Raw genomic sequence first — 26,599 nt, forward strand, 5'->3', positions numbered from 1 at the left:
TACTCTAGCATTTTTTTCTACTCCAAAGCTGTCATCATTATTGGAATTTCATTACCCATAAAGATAAACTATCAACAACCTAGCTCAAAATTCCTCAATTCCTACATCCCTCATACACATTCCCACTTCAGCAATGTGCATCTTGTCATTACACCTTGGACTTTATCATTTCTGGGAATTACCCTGCCACTATAATCTTAAACTTGAGGAAACTAGATGCCAACCCTTTCTAAATATTTAACTTTCTTAACTTTCCCTTCATCTCATCTTCAACCTAGTTGAGATACCCAGACCCTCAACCCCTCCATTTTTACTATCCTTCCTCATTCATTGCTCTCCTTTGCCCACTTCGCTTCCCTTCCTAACCATCAGTGTCCTTATATCTGTATCCATTAGCCACGACTGTCCTGCTAATCCCTAAATGTGGACCAACATAACCATCTTTCTTGGCTACTAGTGAAGGAAATCTTCAAACTGGGGCCACTTAGGACTTATGATTAGAAACATCAGCTAGGCCCAACACAGTGCTCAATAATTCTCCCATTCCCCAAGTGACTTTTTTAAACCATAACCATCCTTTTCTCCCACACAGCTATCAAATCCAATCTATCCAAAGTCCTGTACAGTCTACTTCCCTACCATCCCTTGGGTATATCTTCTCTCTATCCTACTTTTTACCATCCTAACACCACTTCTCTGGACTACTGCAAATTAACTTGTCTCTTTTCTCCTACTCATCCAATACATCATCCCAAACCAAAACCAAAGTGATCTTTCCAAAACCCAAATCTAATAATATCAATCCCTTGCTTAAATCTTCACTGATTCCTCACTGCCTACAGAATCAAGCCAAAACTCCTCAGCATAACACTCAGTTTTCCACGATCTGGCCCTTGTTCTACATATCCAGCTGTAGTTTTTACTCATCTGGAACCACTGGGAATGGCTTGCAGATTTCTTAAGTTCTGTAGCCATTTCATGCCTCTGTGCCTTTGATAACCCTATTGTACCTGCCTCTAATGTCCTTTATAATCTTCCATGCCCTCTTTGTCCCATCTGTCTTGTAGACATACCTACTGCTTCTTTTACTGTACACTGTACATATTTCTATCATAATACCTGTAACACATATTGCATTTACTCACCTAAAAGCTCCTCTCCCCACATATTGTTATTATTTACTATTTCAAGATTCTTTCTTTACTACAATCTTCTGTGAGCAAACAACCTTCTCAAAATAAAACAGGTAAAACATTGAAAGAAGAATACGTGGCATATGTAGCTATTATTATTTATGACAACTGAATGTTACTGCACACATATTATCCCTCAAGTCAGATTAGTTACATAAATAAAATTATAATGGCAAAAGTTCAAAGGCAAGAACTATAATTAGTGGCCTAATGTTTATGAAATAAGAACTTATGTCTCTTGGATGGCATTATGTTTGAAGTATTAGAAAAATAAATATTATTCCCACTATGGAAGCATGTGTCTTGGCATTGCAAATGCAGTTTAAAAGTGAAACTATCATAGAAGATTAAAGTTATCAAAAGAGTTTCTTGAAATTTTGAAGAAAAAGAACTCCAATTTGAAACTGACTGCTTAAAATTACTTTTCTTCTATATAAAGAAAACTCTTAAGTCCTCAAAAGGACTAAAAAGAAGAAGACAGTACCAATGGAAGAGGGTACATGATTACATCACCAATAATAACTTTTCCTTGAGAAAATATGAGTAAAAATCGAATGCTCCTTTTGCCTGTTACTGTTTTCTACATTACATTTCCCAAAACTGTTTACTCCCACTGACCGACACTCCAATTATATAAGATAATTTCATGAAGAAACCATTTTCATGTTCTTTTCTTCCTTGAAAAAAATATTACCACACCCTTTCTACATACAAAACATTGGGTTATGAAACAGCCTCTGCACTTCAGATTTCTGACCAATAAGAGACATTATACCACACAAGCATATCAATAATACCATGAGAGGTACAAACAAGGGCCAGGAGAAAAAAAAAAACCCCGAAGGAAATGGTAGTAATTATGACTAGAGGAAGCCAAGAAATGTATTAAGTTGAACCATTTGAAATTGCTGTTTTTATAGGTCAGATGGCCAAATATCAGCTATTTCAGATGGTTCCATGTGCTAATGAAGGAAGCAGAAGACACTGAGGTTGGGCCTTTAATGAGTGAATGAATCAGATCAAGGCTTTGGAAATTACACACACACAAAGGGAAAAAAAGTAAAAATAAAGGGCTTGAGAAACTACAAGGCATATTTTGTAAATAAGTAGTTTATTCAAACTAAACAGATAAAAGGCTGTAATTTGCTGAAATCTAAATGCCAGGCTTCAAAACCTGGTTAATAAAAGGCAAGGGGCATACAATGAGATATCACTTCACTCACACTATATTGTATATAATAAAATTTTTTTTAAAACAGACAATAGCAGGTGTTGGCAAAGATGTGGAATAATCGGAACACTCAGGCGCTGCTTGTGGGAATGTAAAATGGTATAGCCACTTTGGAAAACAGTCTGGTAGTTCCTTAAAAGGGGAAACACACAATTACCCTATGACCCAGCAATTCTACTCCTAAAAATAAACCCAAGAGAAATGAAAATATTTTTCCACACACAAAAAAAACCACGATTATTTACCAGAGAAAAAATATATATTAAAAACACATGAATGTACATGAATATGTACATGAATGTTCATAGCAGCATTATTCACAATAGCCAAAAAGTGGAAACAACCCATGTCATTCCCCTTCTTAAAATCCTTCAATGGCTTCCTACTGCTCTCAAGATAAAGATCAATACCTTACCACAGCCTCAAGTTGCTACATAATCTAATCCTTGCCTCCTTCTCCAGTTCCTCTTGTGTATCTCCCTCTCCCCTTGCTCTCCCCAGTTCAACCACGCTAGCCTTCTTTGAGATTCTGAAATTAGCTAGCCCTCTGCAGGAAGCATGGTTCTGCCACACTCCTCAAGTGAAATATCACCTCCTTGGGAAAATCCAGTCAGATGCCCCAGACAAAACCAGTGCTCCCATAGCCACTCTCGTAGCACTTTGTGCTTTTCATTCTTTTCACTTACAACCAGTCTCTTCTTACATATCTTTGCAAATGTTTAATTTTGTTTTTGTTTTGTTTTGAGGCAGGGTCTTCCTCTGTCACCCAGGCTGGAGTGCAATAGTGCAATCATAGCTCAGTGCAGCCTCAAACTCTTGGACTCAAGTGATCCTCCCCCCTCAGGCTCCCAAGAAGCTAGAATTACAGATGCAAGACACCGTGCCTGTCTTGATTAATGGCTATGCTTCCTAAGACATCAAACTTCAAGGAGAAGGGATCCTGTTGGTTTTGCTCAACATTCTATTCCTAGGACCTAGCATAGTACTTGGTATAAAGTAGACACTCAGGAAATATTTGTTAAGGAGTGAAAGACTGAATGAGAATGATCAGAAGATTGAATTATTCTAATCAAATGCATCAGAGGCCATCACTAGAACATGCAAGATAAATCAAAAAAGAAATCTCTGAAAGGAGGGAGAGGGATAAAACATGGGTAGGGAAGGTGGAAGTCTAGTTTTCCTTCTGGAGTTGTTATTGTGTGCATATTATTCTGTATACCATATATCATGTCCCATTCCCATCAAAAGGCTTCCTGGATACCGAGACGAACATTTCTTTTAAGAGGTTGTCTTAAAAGAATGACAATCTTAAAAAAAAAAAAAAAAAAAAAAAAAAACTAGTGGGAACTGGTTTTTGACTATGTTATTTCTACTGGGATGGTTAAAGAAGTAGTTGGGAATTGAGAAACCAGGATTAGTCCTATCTAGCTAACAGCAGTATCCTTGGCCAAGTCACTTAATTCCCACTCCCCATTACACTGTCACTCTGTGAAAAGTACCAATTAGACTGTTGGTGGTTAACTTTTTTGGTGGTCATAGACCTCTTTGAAAATCCCATGAGAGCCATTTCCTGAAGTGCTTACAATGTTAGGGACTTAAAGGTTAAGAATCTTGGCCCCGATGATCCCTTTTAGTTCTAAAGTGGTCCAGGGCTTCTGAAATGAGTATTCTACCTTTTGTAACATCCACACAATATGCAGATAAATACTAAAAAATTAAATAAACTTTTTATACACACACGATGCACACATGCATGTGTGCTAAAATAGCTTCATATTTGAAATTTTTTAGTATTTTAATTATGTAATCACAGTCTCAAATATAAAGACACAAAGACTAAATAGAATTAATCTGATATTGTGTTTCTTACAATAAAGTCTTTAAGAGAATATTTATGTATAATGGAGTCAAAGGGAAATTAAGTCCAACAACTACATATATTTCAGGAGCTCTGGACTATCACTGTGCAAATTCGACACCCTTACTTACAAATAGAAATGACATCTATCAACAAATATTAGCCACAATTCCTTTAAATATTTTCGTTTATATCATGTGATTTTATCAGAAACTACACCTATTTAGCTAAGTAGTGATTCTATTTCAAATGTCCTAGATTTCAAAATATATCCACAATAATTTCAGGGAGAGAGACCCCCTAACAATACATACACAGTTGGTTCAGTAACTCTTCTCTCTAAATAATTTAATCAGACTAAACTGGACCAGACTAACGTAAACTCAGTTGACTCCAGGACATCACCCTTGCCAGTGTTCAACAAGGTTATGTTTACAAGTCTTCTTATTCTGTGATTCACAAACTTACTCTAACTTTGTGACCAAGGCACACTAGAGCTGGTTATTCGCTTCAGTGGCCTGCCTGACTCACTTGGAGTACTTTTCTGCCAACTTGAAAAAATGGAAACACTTTGGAGTAATCTTGGTACTTGCATTTCTGACAGCAAACTCCTTTTTCTTTCAAATACTACATATGGTTTTTGTTCACAAGTCTCTTCCCAAATCTGCAGACCATATTCCATTCTTAGGTGGCTATCATCATTGCCTCCATTTCTCAATGCCCACTTACTGCTTAATCTCTTGGAATCTAGCTTCTGCCACTATCAAGTGATGCCCTGAAATTGTTCTTTCTATAATTACTAATGGCCTGGTTGGTTTCTTTTTAAAAAAAATGTTTTTTTCTTAGTTCTGATTCTATAAATGATCATCTCCCTTCAGCAGCATATTATTTTGGTTATCCCATTTCTCAGTTTAACTAACAATGCCTTTTTTAGTGCCTACAATATGTAAGATACTACTCATCTAGGAACCCCTAGAAATACAGAGATAAATACGACCCTTGCTGCTTTTGGTGAACTTTCACTAGTGTACTTAACACAAGCACAGCAACACAGTGAGATGCTGTTTCTACAAACACACACACACACACACACACACACACACACAAAACACAAACAGAACATGATAAATGGATGTGAGAAAGAGAAACAAATCCCTGGGGGTTTGGAGAAACAGAGCCCTTGGGTGTTGTTTATATTATGTGATTTTACCAGAAACTATACCTATTTAGCTAAGTAGTGATTCTATTTCAAATGTCTTACATTTCAAAATATATCCACAATAATATTGGGGAGAGAGACCACCTAACAATGCTGTATATGAAAAGTTCATATAAAGTTTTAATTTAGAGGCTCAAGAAAGGCTTTTATGAAAGAGGTGGCATTTGATGTTGGCCAGAAGATAAAAGAGGTTCAATACTCTCAACATTTTCACTAAGCAAAGGAACAGCATGAAAAAGGACAAAGTAGGAAATTCAAGACATGTTAAAGCAACTGGAGAACGCAGATCACTTTTATTGGCGTACAGGGTACTTATAATGCACAGTTAGAGATAAGCCTGAAAAGGTAGGTTTGGATTACAGAGTAGAAAGTGCTGAATAATAAGTTGATATTTCTGTAAGCAATGAGAGACCTCTGAAAGTTTCTGTACTTTAGGAAGACTTTTAACAATAAGTCAAAGAATGGATTGCAAGAGAAAGAAAATCTGTTACAAGACTATTAGGAGATCTTCTCAAGTCAGAGGTACTGAGAGCCCAAACTAGCAATAAAAATAAAATAGGAGTGGACATATGGGACACTTTGGAAACAGCATAGAATTTAGCAGCTGACTTGACCTGAAAAACAAGGGAGAAGGAAGACTCAAAATATGATCCCCAGTCTTGCTGACTGAAAAATCAGTGTGCCAAATTAGACGGTAAAGAAGAAAACAGGTCGTTTGAGGAGCTGCTGATTTCTGTCTTGAAATTTTTTTTTTTTTTGAAAATCAGAAATAATAGTTTAATTTTCACTAAATGCTTTTTGACATTTATTTTCTATATACAGTATATTTTCTTTATCACTAAAAACATTTGGAATCTTGTAAAAAATTTCAATTCTACAGTAATTATCCTTGTTTTTATAAGAATATATATGTTAAATTTTTTTAAACTATATTTTTAAATTTTTTTTTCTAGATTTTTTTTTATTATTATTATACTTTAAGTTTTAGGGTGCGTGTGCACAATGTGCAGGTTTGTTACATATGTATCCATGTGCCATGTTGGTGTGCTGCACCCATTAACTCATCATTTAGCATTAGGTATATCTCCTAATGCTATCCCTCCCCACTCCCCCCACCCCACAACAGTCCCCAGAGTGTGATGTTCCCCTTCCTGTGTCCATGTGTCCTCAGTGTTCAATTCCCACCTATGAGTGAGAACATGCGGTGTTTGGTTTTTTGTCCTTGCGATAGTTTACTGAGAATGATGATTTCCAGTTTCATCCATGTCCCTACAAAGGACATGAACTCATCATTTTTTATGGCTGCATAGTATTCCATGGTGTATATGTGCCACATTTTCTTAATCCAGTCTATCGTTGTTGGACATTTGGGTTGGTCCAAGTCTTTGCTATTGTGAATAGTGCCGAAATAAACATATGTGTGCATGTGCCTTTATAGCATCATGATTTATAGTCCTTTGGGTATATACCCAGTAATGGGATGGCTGGGTCAAATGGTATTTCTAGTTCTAGATCCCTGAGAAATCGCCACACTGACTTCCACAATGGTTGAACTAGTTTACAGTCCCACCAACAGTGTAAAAGTGTTCCTATTTCCCCACATCCTCTCCAGCACCTGTTGTTTCCTGACTTTTTAATGATGGCCATTCTAACTGGTGTGAGATGGTATCTCATTGTGGTTTTGATTTGCATTTCTCTGATGGCCAGTGAGGATGAGCATTTTTTCATGTGTTTTTTGTCTGCATAAAAGTCTTCTTTTGAGAAGTGTCTGTTCATGTCCTTCGCCCACTTTTTGATGGGGTTGTTTTTTTCTTGTAAATTTGTTTGAGTTCATTGTAGATTCTGGATATTAGCCCTTTGTCAGATGAGGAGGTTGTGAAAATTTTCTCCCATTTTGTAGGTTGCCTGTTCACTCTGATGGTAGTTTCTTTTGCTGTGCAGAAGCTCTTTAGTTTAATTAGATCCCATTTGTCAATTTTGGATTTTGTTGCCATTGCTTTTGGTGTTTTAGATGTGAAGTCCTTGCCCATGCCTATGTCCTGAATGGTATTGCCTAGGTTTTCTTCTAGGGTTTTTATGGTTTTAGGTCTAACATGTAAGTCTTTAGTCCATCTTGAATCAATTTTTGTAGAAGATGTAAGGAAGGGATCCAGTTTCAGCTTTCTACATATGGCTAGCCAGTTTTCCCACCACCATTTAGTCAGGACCCATCAGTGTGCTGTATTCAAGAAACCCATCTCAAGTGCAGAGACACACATAGGCTCAAAATAAAAGGATGGAGGAAGATCTACCAAGCATAATGGAAAACAAAAAAAGGCAGGGGTTGCAATCCTAGTCTCTGATAAAACAGACTTTAAACCAACAAACATCAAAAGAGACAAGGCCACTACGTAATGGTAAAGGGATCAATTCAACAAGAAGAGCTAACAATCCTAAATATATATGCACCCAATACAGGAGCACCCAGATTCATAAAGCAAGTCCTCAGTGACCTACAAAGAGATTCAGACTCTCACACAATAATAATGGGAGACCTTAACACTCCACTGTCAACATTAGACAGATCAACAAGACAGAAAGTTAACAAGGATACCCAGGAACTGAACTCAGCTCTGCACCAAGTGGATCTAACAGACATCTACAGAACTCTCCACCCCAAATCAACAGAATATACATTTTTTTCAGCACCACACCACATCTATTCCAAAATTGACCACATAGTTGGAAGTAAAGCTCTCCGCAGCAAATGTAAAAGAACAGAAATTATAACAAACTCTCTCTCAGACCACAGTGCAATCAAACTAGAACTCAGGATTAAGAAACTCACTCAAAACTGCTCAACTACATGGAAACTGAACAACCTGCTCCTGAATGACTACTGGGTACATAACGAAATGAAGGCACAAATAAAGATGTTCTTTGAAACCAACCAGAACAAAGACATAACATACCAGAATCTCTGGGACACATTCAAAGCAGTGTGTAGAGGGAAATTTATAGCACTAAATGCCCACAAGACAAAGCAGGAAAGATCCAAAATTGACACCCTAACATCACAATTAAAAGAACCAGAAAAGCAAGAGCAAACACATTCAAAAGCTAGCAGAAGGCAAGAAATAACCAAAATCAGAGCAGAACTGAAGGAAAAAGAGACACAAAAAACCCTTCAAAAAATTAATGAATCCAGGAGCTGGTTTTTTGAAAAGATCAACAAAATTGATAGACCACTAGCAAGACTAATAAAGAAGAAAAGACAGAAGAATCAAATAGACGCAACAAAAAATGATAAAGGAGATATCACCACCGATCCCACAGAAATACAAACTACCATCAGAGAATACTACAAACACCTCTATGCAAATCAACTAGAAAATCTAGAAGAAATGGATAAATTCCTCGACACATACACCCTCCCAAGACTAAACCAGGAAGAAGTTGAATCTCTGAATAGACCAGTAACAGGCTCTGAAACTGTGGCAATAATCAATAGCTTACCAACCAAAAAGAGTCCAGGACCTGATGGATTCACAGCTGAATTCTACTAGAGGTACAAGGAGGAACTGGTACCATTCCTTCTGAAACTATTCCAATCAATAGAAAAAGAAGGAATCCTCCCTACCTCATTTTATGAGGCCAGCATCATCCTGATACCAAAGCCTGGCAGAGACACAACCAAAAAAGAGAATTTTAGACCAATATCCTTGATGAATATTGATGCAAAAATCCTCAATAAAATACTGGCAAACCGAATCTGGCAGCACATCAAAAAGCTTATCCACCGTCATCAAGTGGCCTTCATCCCTGGGATGCAAGGCTGGTTCAACATACGCAAATCAATAAACGTAATCCAGCATATAAACAGAACCAACGACAAAAACCACATGATTATCTCAATAGATGCAGAAAACGCCTTTGACAAAATTCAACAACCCTTCATGCTAAAAACTCTCAATAAATTAGGTATTGATGGGACGTATCTCAAAATAATAAGCGCTATCTATGACAAACCCACAGCCAATATCATACTGAATGGGCAAAAACTGGAAGCATTCCCTTTGAAAACTGGCACAAGACAGGGATGCCCTCTCTCACCACTCCTATTCAACATAGTGTTGGAAGCTCTGGCCAGGGCAATTAGGCAGGAGAAGGAAATAAAGGGTATTCAATTAGGAAAAGAGGAAGTCAAATTGTCCCTGTTTGCAGACGACATGATTGTATATCTAGAAAACCCCATTATCTCAGCCCAAAATCTCCTTAAGCTGATAAGCAACTTCAGCAAAGGATACAAAATCAATGTGCAAAAATCACAAGCATTCTTATACACCAATAACAGACAAACAGAGAGCCACATCACGAGTCAACTCCCATTCACAATTGCTTCAAAGAGAATAAAATACCCAGGAATCCAACTTACAAGGGACGTGAAGGACCTCTTCAAGGAGAACTACAAACCACTGCTCAATGAAATAAAAGAGGATACAAACAAATGGAAGAACATTCCATGCTCATGGGTTGGAAGAATCAATATCGTGAAAATGACCATATGGCCCAAGGTAATTTATAGACTCAGTGCCATCCCCGGCAAGCTACCAATGAGTTTCTTCACAGAATTTGAAAAAACTACTTTAAAGTTCATATGGAACCAAAAAAGAGCCCGCATCACCAAGTCAATCCTAAGCCAAAAGAACAAAGCTGGAGGCATCACACTGCCTGACTTCAAACTATACTACAAGGCTACAGTAACCAAAACAGCATGGTTCTGTCTTGAAATTTTTTAAGACTGAGGTGGTAGCAAGGCCAAAGTATTTTAGATTTTACTTGATCATATATTTGTTCATTATTCATTCATTCAGGCAATGTTGATTTACTGCTTATCAGTGTTATATGAGTGTTCTATGAAGATATATATGTAATACAATAATGTTATATGTGTTCCCAAATTATAGCCTCATGGGAGAGATAGACTCCTTTTTAACTGTCTATGAATCTGATTGTGATGAATGCTATAAGAATGGTTAAAAAAAAACTAAAGGAGCGCAGAGGAGGAAAGGACTAAATATGACTGGGAAAAGCTGAGGCAAGCTTGAAAGATGTCATATTTGCTGGCCAGTGACTTATTAGTAGGATTTGATGGTAAAGCAAGAGAGTAAAAACATTCCGGACAGAGAACAGCTTAAATAATAGATCATTTGGGGAAACCTATGTAACTGGGCTTTGTGGAGGCAAGAAAAGTTCAAGCTATGTTCTGTGAATAAACCTCGATACCATGCTAAAAATCCAGATTATGTTCTGAGGACAAAGGGAAGCCATCAAACATTTCTGAGTGGAAGTGTCAAATATTTCTATGTGCAGAGACATTCTGCTCAGGTTATGAAGCATCCACTGGGAAAAAAATTCTAGAGGAACTTAGGTCAGTTAATAAGTTATTGTATTAGAGCAGTAAGATCACTCAATAGACAATGGAATGAGACCACATAATGACAAAGATAGAAAATATAGAAGAGCGAGCAGGTTTGGCTAGGATGTGGTATGTGGAAATAATTCAAAAGATTTTGATATCATTGAACATTGAACTTGAGGTTTTTGCATCAAAGTGGATATATTCATTAAGCAAGCAAAAATACAGCTTTAACATTCTATGGAGAGGTTACAGCTAGGTGACAGCTAAATCAAATCCATAAAATCGAATTATGTAGCCCAGGGACAAGATATAAAACAAGATTTAATACTTAGCAAATGGAACTATTCAAAATAAGTACTTAACACTACCTAATACTACAGAGCAGTCAAGGGAAATAAGAGAAAAGTCCATTGGACTGATTAATAAAATGTTAAATTAATTACAATGTCAACACAGTCTCTATAATGTTTTAGAAATACTTATTTGACATGAATGAAAAAGTTAAGGTATGGAGGCATGGACTGCCTCAACTTCTTGCCCTTCGTTCAATAAACTTATCTATATCCAAACGCACCCTTCCTTCCTATTATAGATAACATTTCTCTTTGCAGGTTCAAAGCCAGTCCTTTCTCTCATGTGCATCATTCTGCCCCATCCAGTCTACTTTGGGAGAAGTGTGTGTGTGCATGCATGCGTGCACGTGCACGCACACACTCACATGCATAAACTTACACAATACCAGACATTTAGTAGGAACTCAATATTGATTACCTGAATTTATGTGAGAATCATTAATAACACACAAATTGAACTCCACCCTCAACTACTCTACTGACGCTGTTTTCTAGATGTCATTAATGACCTCAGGAACAAAACCAGGGGCCTTGTTTCTCTGAGTTCTCACCTTCCTTAACCTCTGTGCATTATTTGATGCTATCATCACTAACTCCCTCTTGGAATTCTTTGCTCTCTATGCTTCTCTTGTCATTAAAATTTACTAGCTTTGCTTTGACTCTCTCCTTTTCTAAGTTATTTCTTCCAGTTGTCCCCTAAATATAGATTCTCCTGAAAGCTCTGACCTTGCCTCTGTTCTCTCTTCTTAATTTCTCTCTGAAATATCATGAATTCCCACATCTTCAGTTACCATCTCCGTGCAAATGATTTTCAAACTTCTATCTTTAATCTTCTCAGTCCCACATTCACAAATACCCACTACTAGTCAAAGCATTTGACTGTCTGGCCCCACACTCTCTCTCCAGCCTTATTTCTCACTCTGATCCTGCTTGGCTACTGCCAACACCTTTCAAGGACACTAAGCTATACTGTACCTAGAATTATACCAAATATTTTTTTAAACTGTCCCTTTCACATGCAAGTATTGCATTAGTAGCCAACTATTCTCACAGCCAATCAGGAAGTTATAGAATATTAAAAATGTAAGGGATTTCTGAGATCATTCTAGTGAAACCCCATCCCTCCCCCTATTTATAGATAAAGTATAGCCCAGAGAAGTGAAGTAAATGGTTTGGAATATAGTATCAAATTAGTGGCACAGCCAGAGAGAGAGAAAGAGAGAGAGAGAAGCAGATACAGAATTGGATCTCCTTTTGACTAACTCATATTGCTTCTGATAAGGAGTACAGAACTAAAAGGAGAAATGCCCTCAAAGTGCTTATTATCTAACTGGGGAGCTATAACACAAACATATACCCCAATATGTATTTTTATTATATAAACTCAATGCATGAGGATGAAGTTCAGTTGAGACCAATAAGGGAATGCTCCTTGGAGCAGATAAAGCTTAACTGGATTTGGAAACAGGTTAAGAATGAACTACAGAGACAGTAACTATCTTTAAGCCTATTTCCCATAAATATTTTTAAAGTTTTTGGACAACAAAAAACAAGGAATGCGTTCCACATGAGAAAGCTGGATTGGTAATTTAATCCCCCACTTAGAATTCAGTATGAATCCATGTGATATTATAAGATCTGATAGTAAATGAAGATAAGGGTTCATGGCAATATGATATTATCTCATAGAATCTTACTGTTCCTTGACTCCTCATCCACGAAGACTGCTTCGTTTTCTTTTACCCTGCTACTTAGTAGCCATGTGACCATGGGCAGGGTGTTCTACCTCTCTGAATCTCAGTTTCTTTCTATGTAAAATGGCGATGGTATATCATATAATTGGTTATTTACTCAGCTCCTTGTGCTGCAGACAGGCCAACCCATTTCCTTATCCCCCAGCCTCCATTAGCAAGAATTTAAAAAGGGCATTGGAAATCCATGTGCTCTGAGGAAGAAAGACTGTCCTTCCATCTCTCTGTCAGCCTCTCCAATACCATTAGCAAAAGTGAAGTGGAGGCCCCAGATTGTGAGTGTCTCTTGCACAACCTTACCCTTTCCTCCCTTCAACGTCATTTGCATTTTAACATGGACATTCTTACAACTATCCACATTAAAAAAACTGTAAGGGCTAACATCATTATACCTTTACCTCTATTTTCAATAGTTCTCACAAGTAGTCAGAACTACCAGATTCTAATCCCCCTTCTGATTCTACCTCCCATTCACTCCCTATTCCTGTGTTTCTGAATTTTAAGGTTAACCATCACCAAAATGACCTTTATCTCTAGCTCTTCTTAAAGGGTCTTTTTACCTTTTGTGCTTACTAAAGCCTAGTTTTTACCTGAGGACACTGTTCCCCAACAGCCTTCTCAGATAGAAAAATAAGCCCTTTTATTTTCTCTCCAATATTCCTCTCCCACCACTAGGCCTGAAAACTGGGCCTTGTCCCTCACTGCCACTTTCAGATTCTTCTACCTGTCTCTAAAAACCCCAAGTACTCAACCTTATGCCATCAGACTACAGCATGTACCACCCTCTTTGTTGACATCATTTGCCTGTCTCTAAGTCACTCTCTCTCACTGCTTAAGACTTCAGCTTCAGGCTTACCATAATTCTTTCCAGTACTGCCAACTGCTGTAATTCTTGCTGATTCCAATTTACATAAATGAGCATTTAAACAACTTGGCCATTCAGTTAATCGAATTTCTCTTCCGCAATGATCTTGTCTTCCATTCTACCTCAGCCATTCACCTCAATGATCATATCCTCCAGACTGGCACTACCAATTAACTGCAATCACTCCCTAATTTAAATTTCAAACACTCTACTGTCTGACCACCAGCTCTTTTTCTCTAGTACCCCCAACCAACACCTCGAATTGTTCAATTTCACCAAAATCTCCACTGTTCCTACTACACTCCAGAGTATCTATTTCATGTTCTCACTTCTCGCTTTTCCCAGCTTTTAAAACTCCATGCCTGTTACTACAATCATTCCCTTGCCCTTGCTTACTTCATAGTACTTACTTGTCAACACGGAAAGCTGCTTAAAGCCAACTTTCTGACTGTTCCAGACCGTACCCACACAGTTGAATGAGTCTACAGAAAAAAAACACCACCACAGAGCATGGACTCATTTTGAATTCATGGCCACTTACCTCAACTAGACCCTTAATACTGCCTAGATATTACACAACATTTCTCTAGTTCATACACTCTCTCATTCTGCTAGATTACTATTTCATATCTTCTTTGCTTTCTTCACCCTGTATCATCCTCTCCACCCTGAATTTCCTAGATGTTCTAACTTCCTGTTTCACTCAAAAATACAGAAGCAAACACAGATTTTCCACAAGCTCTCCAACTATAACCTGTGTGCACTGTGCACATATATTCTGCCTTGCTTTCTCTTACTATGGAGAAATCATCCATATTGCCATTAAAGACCCCTCATTAGGCCAGGCATGGTGGCTCATGCCTGTAATCCTAGCACATTAAAAGGCCGAGGCAGGCGGATCACGAGGTCAGGAGATTGACACTATCCTGGCTAAGATGGTGAAACCCCGTTTCTACTAAAAATACAAAAAAATTAGCCGGGCGTGGTGGCATACGACTGTAGTCCCAGCTACTCAGGAGGCTGAGGCAGGAGAATCACTTGAACTCGGGAGGTGGAGGTTGCAGTGGGCCAAGATCACTGCACTTGATCTTGCCAAGACCACTGTACTCCAGCCTGGGTGACAGAGCAAAAGTCCATCTCAAAAAAACAAAAAACAAAGAAACAAAAACCCTCATTAAACTCTATCTCCTCTTGTTTACACAAGAAAATCTCTCCAGCAATTCTTCCCTCCAGTTACTGCATCATAAAATTTTCCCTCTCTACTCAATCTCGCTAATCAGCATAGACACAAAGTATTATTTCTCTCATCTTAATCCCTCCAAATAGTGCTTCATTTCTCTGAGCTTCTTTATAGCAAAATTCACTGACAGAGATGTCTATATGTCAGAGGTGTTTGAACCAGAGCAACTCCATCTTGAATAGGGGCTGGGCAAAATAAGACTGAAACCTGCTGGGCTGCATTCCTAGGAGGTTAAGGCATTCTAAGTCACAGGATGAGATAAGAGGTCGGCACACGACAGGGGTCTTAAAGACCTTGCTGATAAAACAGCATGCAGTAAAGAAGCCAGCCAAATCCCACCAAAACCAAGATAGTGACGGAGGTGACCTCTGGTTGTCCTTACTGCTAGACTCCCTCAAGTACCATGGCAATCATGAATAATCCACCCCTTGTTTAGTATATAATCAAGAAATAACCATAAAAATGGGCAAGCAGCAGCCCTAGCTAGCTATTCTTTATTCCTTTACTTTCTTAATAAACTTGCTTTCACTTTACTCTATGGACTTGCCCCGAATTCTTTCTTGAGCAAGATCTAAGAACCCTCTCTTGGGGTCTGGATCAGGACCCCTTTCCAGTAATATATATGCAGTGCTTCCAATTCCTCACTTCTCATTCCTTCCTAAATCCACTTCAGTCAGGCCTTTGCCTCCACCACACCAACAAAAATGCTTTTGTCAAGGTCATCAATAATCTCCACTTTGCTAAACCTGTTAATACTTCCTCCTCATCTATCAGCAGCATTTAACATAGTTGATCACACCTTCCTCCTTGAAACACTTTCGAGGCTTGACTTCCAGAACTCTATACTCTTACAGTTTTTCTCCTATTCCCTAGCCAATCCTCTCAGGTCTCCTGTAATGGTTCCATCTCACCTCCTTAACCTCATAACGCTGGAGTGCCCCTAAACTCACTTAGTCCTTGAACTTGTCTTCTCTACCTACTCCTCCTCTCCTTAATGTTATCTCATCCAGCCTCACAGTTCTCTGATGTGAAAATACTGTCTAAAGTGTGATATTCTTAAAAACACATGCATGCACCTGCACACACACACACACACAAACACAACACAAACCACTGCTTAAAAACAAAAACGCAGGCTGGGGAAAGGGGACCAGCATCCTGTAATTGACAACAGTGCTAAAATGCAGAAAATGAAGTTACTGTTAAAATGCATAAGACATAAATTTAGAGCAAAAAGCAAATATGTATGGGGCTAAGAAACAAAAGTAATTTTCTCAGTTAGACTTTCTATATTATTCCCCCTCTTCCTGGATATACGCCTCCCTCAGCACATTCATCTTTAATTCATACCTATTTAAAACTGGTTCTTTGCTAATGTTTTCAAGCAAATTTATATTTTCTAGTTTGGTGAAATACACAGACTCAATAAATACTTATTTACCAAGAAATCTTTCTAAACTAAAATCAGAACTCTTTTAGAGATTAGCATTTACAACATATCCACTATATTAAAAACAACAGCAATAAAAATAGCAGGCCAGATATATTCGCACTAAAATAAGGAGATAATATATAGGCTCAAAGTAAAGGGATAGAGAAAAACCTACCAAGCAAATGGAAAACAAAAAAAAACTATGGGTTGCTATCCTAATTTCAGACAAAACAGACTTGGCCAGGCATCGTGGTTCTGCCTGTAATACCAGCACTTCGGGAGGCTGAGGCAGGTGGATCACTTGAAGCCAGGAGTTTGAGACCAGAAAGTTAGCCAGGTGTGGTGGCACACGCCTGTAATCTTAGTTATTCAGGAGGCTAAGGCACGAGAATCCCTTGAACCCAGGAGGCAGAGGTTGCAGTGAGCTGAGATAGTGCCATTACACTCCAGCCTAGGCAATACAGCGAGACTCTGTCTCAAAAACAAACAAACAAACAAAACAGACTTTAAACCAACAATGATCAAAGGAGACAAAGAAGGGCATTATATTATTATACCCATTATAAAATGGGTAAAGGATTCAATTCAACAAGAAGACTCAACTATCCTAAATATATATGCATCCAACACAGGAGCTCACCTAGGTTCATAAAACAAGTTCTTAGAGACCTACAAAGAGACTTAGATAACCACACAATAATAGTGAGAGACTTCAACACCCCACTGACAATATTAGATCATTGAGGCAAGAAACTAACGAAGATACTCAAGAGCTAAACTCAACACTTGATCAAATAGACCTAACATTCATCTACAGAACTCTCCACCCCAAAACAACATTCTTCTCATATGCACATGGCACATACTCTAAAATCGACAACACAATCAGCCATAAAACAATACTCAACAAATTCAAAGAAACCAAATTCATATCAACCATACTCTTGGATCACAGTGCAATAAAACAGAAATCAATACTAAGAAGATCACTCAAAACCATACAATTACATGGTAATTTAACAACTTGCTCCTGAATAAACAATGAAATTAAGACAGAAATCAAGAAATTATTTAAAACTAATGAGAACAAAGATACAACATACTAGAATCTCTGAGACATCACTAAAGCAGTGTTAAGAGTTAAGTTTAAAGCACTAAACCCCCACATCGAAAAATGAGAAAGAACTCAAATTGACAACCTAACATCACACCCAGGGGAACTGGGGAACCAAGAGCAAACCAACCCCAAAGCTAGCAGAAGAAATAACCAAAATCAGAGCTGAACTCAATGAAATTGAGACGCACAAAAAACATACAAAAGATCAAGGAAAGTGGAAGTTGGTTCTTTGAAAGAATAATTAAGATAGACCACTAGCTAGACTAATAAAGAAAAACAGAGGAGCTTCAAATAAACACAATCAGAAATGACAAAGGGGGCACTACCACCAACCCCAAAGAAATACAAAAAACCCTCAGTGACTACTATGAATACCTCTATAGACACAAACTAGAAAACCTACAAGAAATAGAAAATTCCTGGAAACATATAACCTTCCAAGACTGAACCAGGAAGAAAGGGAAAACCTGAAGAGACTAATTCCAAGTTCCAAAATTGAATCAGTAATAAAAAGCCTATCAACCAGAAAAAGCCCAGGACCAGATGGATTCACAGACAAATTCTACTAGATGCATAAAGAAGAGCTGGTACCGTTCCTATGGAAACTATTCCCCCCAAAAACATGAGGAGGAAGGACTCCCTAACTCATTCTGAGGCCAGCATCACTCTGATACAAAAGCCTCGTAGACAGACAATGAAAAAAGAAAACTTCAGACAAATATTCCTAATGAACATAGCTGCAAAAATCCTTAACAAAATACTAGCAAATCGAATCAAGCAGTGCATCAAAAAGCTAATCCACAATGATCAAGGAGGCTTTCTCCCCGGGATGCAAGGCTGGTTCAATGTGCATAAATCACTTAATTGTGATTCATTACATAAACAGACTGAAAATAAAAACCATATGATCATCTTGATAGATGCAGAAAAGGCTTTCAATAAAATTCAATAACCATGTTAAAAACCTTCCACAAACTAGGCATTGAAGGAACATACCTCAAAATAGTAAGAGCTATATAGCCAACATCACACTGAATAGGTAAAAGCTGGAAGTATTCCCCTTAAGAAACAGAAAAAGACAAGAATGCCCACTCTCACCACTCATATTCAACATAACACTGTAAGTCCTAGCAAGAGCAATCAGGCAAGAGAAAGAAATAAAAAGCATCCAAATAAAAAGAGAGGAAGTCAAACTATCTGTTTGCAGATGATATATTTTATACCTAGTAAACCCAACAGGCTCTGCCCAAAAGCTACTAGATCTGATAAACAACTTCAGCAAAGTTTCAGGATACAAAATCAATGTATAAAAGTCAGTAGTATTTCTATACACAAATAAAATTCAAGCTGAGTGCCAAATCAAGAATGCAATCCCATTCACAATACCTATAAAAAAAATACCTAGGAATACAGGTAACCAGGAAAGTGAAAGATCTCTACAATGAGAATTACAAAACACTACTGAAAGAAATCAAAGATGATGCAAGCAAATTGAAACACATTCCATGCTCATGGATAGGAAGAATCAATATTGTTAAAATGATTATACTACCCTAAGCAATTTACAGATTCAGTGCTATTCCTACCAAATTACCAATGATATTCTTCACAAAATTAGAAAAAACTATTCTAAAATTCATCTGCAACCAAAAAGAAGCCCAAATAGCCACAGCAATTCTAAGCAAAAAGAACAAATCTAGAGGCATCACATTGCCCAACTTCAAACTATACTACAAGGCTAAAATAACGAAAACAGCATGATACTGGTACAAAAACAATAGACACACAGACCAATGGAACAGAATAGAGAGCCCAGAAACAATGCTGCCTTCCTACAACCATCTGATCTTTGACAAAGCTGACAAATGCAAGCACTGGGGAAAGGACTGTATTCAATTAATGGTGCTGTGAGGGGGTTATCTATACATAGACTGAAACTGGAACGCTTAGAAATGAATGAAGTGGTGATAAAGAAAATATTTTCTCAAAAACAACAAAACTTATCAGAGTATAACCAGCACTCTGGAATATATACATATACACATGCCTATGAAATAATAGGACTTAGGTTTATAGCAACAGAATAATATAGTACAGCACTAGTCTGCCTTGGTTTTCTAATAGCCCTGCCACCATCTCAGCGAGAGAGAGTTTTCTTTCCACCACAAGCTCAAAACAGTAATCCCATCATCTGATTCTTAGTCATTCCCACACATTGTTTTCTCTGCTGCTACTATAACAAAGGGTTTTTTTCCTTTGTTACACTATTCTTAAAAGCAATGCTCCACCCTTTCGGTCTCCAAACTTCTACTATTTAAAAGTGTAGCATTGGCCGGGCGCGGTGGCTCACGCTTGTAATCCCAGCACATTGGGAGGCCGAGGCGGGCGGATCACGAGGTCAGGAGATCGAGACCACGGTGAAACCCCGTCTCTACTAAAAATACAAAAAAATTAGCCGGGCGTGGTGGCGGGCGCCTGTAGTCCCAGCTACTCGGAGAGGCTGAGGCAGGAGAATGGCGTGAACCCAGGAGGCGGAGCTTGCAGTGAGCCAAGATTGCGCCACTGCACTCCAGCCTGGGTGACAGAGCGAGACTCCGTCTCAAAAAAAAAAAAAAAAAAAAAGTGTAGCATTTAGGTGAACAAAGTTATACAAACATTATTGGTGGGGGGAAAAATTACTCTCTATATGCTTTTCAAAATAGAATCAATAAATAAGACAAAGCACTCTTCACTTGTTTATTTTTTTGCTGTTGTTTCATGCAGATTTTGTTTTTAGTTACAAATATTCCTAAGAAACTTTCAAATTAAGATTATGTCTAAACAAATGAAGTTTGGTACCTACTACAGAAGCATATTTTGACTCAAACTCTGGACTTATAAGAATCCCTCTTAATGCTGCAAAGGCAGAAAAATCTGTCTCCAGATAGCAGGGGTTCACTTATCACATCCAAATATTCCACACCTCAAAACACCACCTTAGCTTCCTCAGAAGGATGGAGACTGAGGTCTTCCACCTCTAACTAAAGGCCTCAGCCATCTTCCCTCCTGTCCTCTCTAGAGCAGGAACTTCCTAAATCTCCTTTATTTTGTTTTTTTTAACCTCCCCTCCATTCCACAAACATTTACTGAGATCATCAATGTACCAAATACTGGCGATAGAGTTCTCTATTTATAAAATGATAATGATACATTATAAAATCTTGCAATAAGGATCAAAATATTTTAATAAGGATCAAAAAGCAAGATCTATAGAAAGTACTTAGTGTTAAGTACTGAACTGGTAGAAAGTGTTCAACAAATAGCATTGTGGAAATACAAGAACAGAATAGGAAGTCTACTTTTAAGAAGGCATCCACTAATTAAATTAAAATTAAGCAAAGCACTAGGCCCTAAAAGTACTTTTCATTCAGCTCTATAATGTAAAATGTCTTCATGTGCACTAGGAAAATTGAATATACATACTTTTAAACTTACAAATTTTAGTTAACTGATGAATCACATAATACAAAGCACAAATATTGGGGAGAAATTTTTTTAAATATATATATAAACACACACACACACACACACACACACCCCCTACATGATTTTTTATATAGTCAATCAGAAGAGAGACCCAAAACTTTAATCACAAAACCAATTTCACCACCAGTATTTTTCAATGTAACTGTTAGAAAAGTATTGACCCTTTCTGGCTCCACTGGTTTGGCCGAGTGTTAATAGAATTATCATTACTTTATTGTCAATCACAGCAACACCTGAAGGTACTTCACAGCAATGAACAGAATCTAATATTTATAATTCAACAAAGATACTTTTTGTAAAATTGAAAAAGTATTTCGAAAATTAAAGATGCAGATGAACAAACATATAAAGAGTATATATACTTTAGAGTATATACTCTAAAGTGAAAACAACCTGGAAACTTCAAGTCATCTATCCTTTCATATATCCTAGTAAACAAATGCCTCTAGAAGATTTAGGAGAGGCCGCATTTCTACTGACCATAGTCATTACAATAAGATCTAAACCACTTGCCTTAAACTGTTTCACTCCTGCCGCCAATTCAATTTTTCTTCAATATTCCGTAGAAAGAAAAGATTATTTTTAAAAAGTGATTTTCTTGTAAGTAATGTCCTGAGCATATACACAGCATGTTTGCCCAAGAACATTAAAGCATGCCTTCTATATTCTGATTGTGAACAAGCTTTTCTAGGAATGCAAATTTTGCTCTCAATAGTTACACAATGCACTATAGTATCATAAGCACTGTTCATGCTCTATTAGTCATTCTGTTGGAGATTTTATTTAAAAAAAATAATAAAAGGCCTGCAGTGTGTATAAAACATTTGAGACACAAAAGACCTATTGTCAGAATATTTGCAGGATCCTCAAAACAGAAAAACAAACCCCCCAAAACAAATTAATTTATAATTTTTAATTATGTTTAAAAACGCTGTGCCAGAACCCTGCATTAAACTTAACCAATTCATAAGATAAAAAAGATTATATAAATGATCATCATGGCATCTGATTGACAGAAATAAGAGACAACATGTTGTATTCTTCAGAGAAACAAAGGGGATTTGAGCTCTGGGACAGCCTTCCAACTGGTGCATGTTGGCACTTAGTTTGGAAAATCCCAAGGTTCTAAGGTACACGTGACCCTGGACACAGTTATCAATTTATTTCCAGGTCTATTAATTACATTTTCCCAAAATATAACACAGGCATATGATTTCATAATGTAGCAGAGTCTGAACAACCAGTCTGTATAGAAAATAATTTACATATGTCTGTTTTTTCTCCAGAGTATTGTTTCTTCAAAGAACTTATCGGGAAATTTAAATAAATAAAGAGGTGAAAGCCAAAGTATTCTGCTGAAAATGAATGTGTCCCTGGGAGACAGGAGTGAGGACTGGAGGGCAGGAAGGACCTTGAGTTCCAGCACCAATCTCACAGCCTCAGCACCCCATTTAAGGAGCTTCTCAGAATCTCTTCAAAAACCTCCGATTCAAATTCAGATGATAGCTCAAATGAAAACACACAGATTTATAAGTAGCCTAGAGGGAAAAAGTTATTTAAATATCACTTAACTGAGAGAAGAATCAAACTAAACTGAAAACTGGTCAGATTATTAGAGCTCTGAAATTAACCCTTCCATCCCAAACTAAAGTATACAGGCAAAAACACTAAAAGAGAGAAGGTGATTTATTCCCTAAACACTTGCTCAACAAACACTTTTACTTGGACAAGTATAGAAAACATGGAAATTTATGTCTTGAAAAATGATCTGTCGTAATTTTCTCACCCCACCTTGCAAACCTGAATTCATTATTAAAATTAGACAGTCATATATCCATTATTTTTGCTATCTAGATAGATATATTTTGTTTTTCCAAGACAAGCAAAACTGATTATTATACAATTAATCTTTCACTATCCTTTCAATGTAATGAGATACAACTTTTCTGCACAAACTTCAAAGTCTTATAAATGAAGTTAACACAGGTGGGTTTTTTTTTTTTTTTTTCAGTTACTAAGTTGAAACTCTCAGTAGGAAAGGTAAAGCACTCAACTTCTCTTTGTAGTCCAGAAAGGTTAAGCTAAAAATCAAAATACTGACATTACTTAGTGATCCATGCCTGCCAAGGACATCTCTCCCTAATTTTGAATACTCTTCCCTATTTACCAGATTAGTTGTTGGAAATCATAAACTAGAAAACCACATAATAGATAAGGTTCCTTTCTAGAGCTCTTATAACTACAATCTTGTTTCCATGGTTATGAAAAGAACAAAAAAATTTTTAATGAAAAGAAAATTTATAATTGAAAAATATAATAATGTTTTAGAAATCAATAGGCTATTTGAAAATGACATTTTTTAAAATATCATAGAATTAAAATGGCTTGAAATATTAAAAAAAGGCATTGCATCATTAAGCTTTCTAGTAATTTGAGAATTACAGAGTATTTCCAAAATTAAGATAACGAGATTTACTAATATAAAGTTACAAATCAGTAACTATCAATATACCATACATAATACAATATAAAATATACACAATACTAAAATTAATTCAAACTCTTATAGTTCAAAAATACTTCATAGATTTCAGTCCCTCAGAGATCTTGTGAATACCAACTATAAAATATAGTATTATAAATACAATAAAATTATTTCAATTATTTAAAGTTTCTGGTTTGGTATATAAAGCATCAGATTCTGTATGAAGCAAATAAAATCACTCCTAACTAGTGTACTTCACAGAATACAAATGAAGAAAAGTTTTAACACTAAACTGTTCATAGTATAGCTAATCAAGCACCTACTATTTGCAAAAACACTATAAAATTTGTACCTACTATTTAACTCACAAAATGAAATCAGATCCTCATTTTCGTAAGCATAAAACTTAAATCCAGGTAGAAATAATATCATGGATACAAAAAAATGTTTTTTCTTTCCTTCACCAAGTCTATCATCCAATGATTTCAAAACCAGAATGAGTCACATATCTGACCAAAAATGAAGAAACAGTACGTTTTTCATTTACATAACCCATATGTCCTCTTATTATTTTCAGGAACAGTGATAGATTGGTTATAATCTTATACATGGTATAAGCAGAGGGTTCTAGAGACAGGAAATACAGTGAAGCTATATGGCCCTGCAAAAAAATCATGATGCTACATGGTAAAGTCTAGAACTGGGAATTAGGAGATCATCTCTGACACTAAATAGCTCTATGACCTCAGAGGAAAACCACAACCTTTCCTGGCCCTCTAACATTTATTATGCTTTGGGGTAAATTATCAGAGTTCTCTAGATCTATTTCCACATCTGAAAACTTTTGGAACTACACTAGCATCCAACAGCATCTGGATCAGTGGTTCTTCAACTGTTAAATGCCGATTCCTAACGTCACCTCAGTGATTCAGAATGCCCACGCTGAAACCTAGGAAGTTAAATGTTCACCAAGTTCACAGTTGACTGAAATACATAGGTGGTCCTCAGCCATAGTTGAAAAACACTAATTGGTGATCTCTAATCCTTCTAAGAGTATAAAAAGATGATATAATTCATTTCAGCACCAAGCTTTTAGGAATTCAGAATCTAGTACAGTGTGTAAGGCACAGTAGACGTTAAAGAATTATTTACAGAAAGAAAGGAAGGGAAAGAGGAGGAGAAAAAAAGAAAGAATAGAGAAAGGAAGGCGGCTAGCTAACTGGTCATATTTTTGGCTAAGAAACATACAAGACAGTAGTAAAATTACATTTGAATAACATACACAACACACATCAATAGCTGGAAAGCAAAGACCTTAGTATCTACAACATTTTGCATATAACATGAATTCTTGCCATCCTCTTCTCAAGTCAAACTGCAAAGTGCTAAGGAGGAAAAGGAAGAAAACAGAACACGGATGCCAAAAGAATTCTGATGGAAAATAACTGGATGACTAAAACTTAGTGACTGCTTTCCCCAAGTAGAAGAGAACACAGAATTTTAAGGACAGGGACTTGGAAATGGAACTGAAGTTTGAAACTACTTGTTACTCATATGTGCAAATTTCATTTGGGATAATATATAATCCAGAAATATTGTTGGCAATATTAACTTTTGTCCATTTTTATATCTGCATTTTCCCATTCACTTACATTATAATTTTTGAGATGTTTTATCTTCACTTCTGATGATCTTCAAATGTCAATGGCTCTTAACACATTAACTGTAAATAAACACAAAGGAACTTAGGGGAATTCAGAAATTTAAGGAACCCTAAAGTATTCTAAATCATTGTGCAAAGCCTGCAGGGCAGGGAGTGGTGGGGAGGAGGCTTTGGCAATTACTTGCTTCATACTTTATATGATCTTCAAAATGTAAAACTGTTCTTTTGAATGAAATGATACTACCCTCTTAATCATCAGGTAACGAATGAAATGATACTATCCTCTTAATCATCAGGCAAAGAAAAAAACATCCTATTTTCTGTCAGAAGGAAAAAAAAATTCAAAGGTAAAGAAAATTCTCTCCAAATACAAACTCTCACTTGGTGAATGTATACTGTATCTTTATCCTTCTCCAGCAAAATAGCAGGTCGAGGAAACTCATGTCCTCATCACTACCACCCAATCAACCTGCCCTGGGACTGCCCTCTAACTACAAAGCTTTGGTCTGCACCTGGGGCACTAGATCTTCAGGCATGTGTGTTCTTTTTTTTTTTTTCTTGAGACGGAGTCTCGCTCTGTCGCCCAGGCTGGAGTGCAGTGGCGCAATCTCGGCTCACTGCAAGCTCCGCCTCCCGGGTTCACGCCATTCTCCTGCCTCAGCCTCTCCGAGTAGCTGGGACTACAGGCGCCCGCCACCACGCCCGGCTAATTTTTTTGTATTTTTAGTAGAGACGGGGTTTCACTGTGGTCTCGATCTCCTGACCTCGTGATCCGCCCGCCTCGGCCTCCCAAAGTGCTGGGATTACAAGCGTGAGCCACCACGCCCGGCCATGTGTGTTCTTTAGAGCACACAGACTCTGAAGTCAAATGGACTTGAATTCACATGTCAAGGTGCCCTCTCTAATCTTCTGTTTTCTTCTCTGTAAAATGGAAACATTAACACTCTCTAATTATACAGTTATGAGGATTATATGAGAAAATGCATAGAAGAAATGTAGCAACACGCCCAGCATAGTAAGCATGCAATAAATGTGCTATTTATATTATTGTTGTGTTTAATATTAATATTATTATTACTATAACTGTCTACCACTAGGAAAGCAAGGCTTGTCTTCAGTGTTGCTATTTTGAGGCAATGCCTTTGGTTATGATAAAAGAATGTTATCTAATACTGGTAACAGAGAACATCCGTACTATACAAAATTTTATTTTTGAACTTTGCTGGGCTTCTTGGCTCAGCTCAAGAATATTAAGGCTTGTAATCA

General features: G+C 37.1%; 1 protein-coding gene across 2 annotated transcripts in view; it reads right to left on the bottom strand.

The window, feature by feature from the left end:
• The window catches only part of MTMR2 (myotubularin related protein 2), a 95,943-nt gene that overhangs the window by 60,428 nt on the left and 8,916 nt on the right, over positions 1 to 26,599 (bottom strand). The window contains exon 2 of one of the 2 annotated variants that reach the window (XM_032167198.2): positions 25,323 to 25,393. The exons of the other annotated variant lie outside the window; for it this stretch is intronic. The gene's annotated coding sequence lies outside the window, so the exon portion shown is untranslated. The remainder of the gene's footprint in view (positions 1 to 25,322; positions 25,394 to 26,599) is intronic. 2 annotated transcript variants of the gene reach the window in all.

This window comes from Hylobates moloch, unplaced genomic scaffold, assembly GCF_009828535.3.
Source record: "Hylobates moloch isolate HMO894 unplaced genomic scaffold, HMol_V3 SCAFFOLD_11, whole genome shotgun sequence".
Lineage (NCBI taxonomy): Eukaryota > Metazoa > Chordata > Mammalia > Primates > Hylobatidae > Hylobates > Hylobates moloch.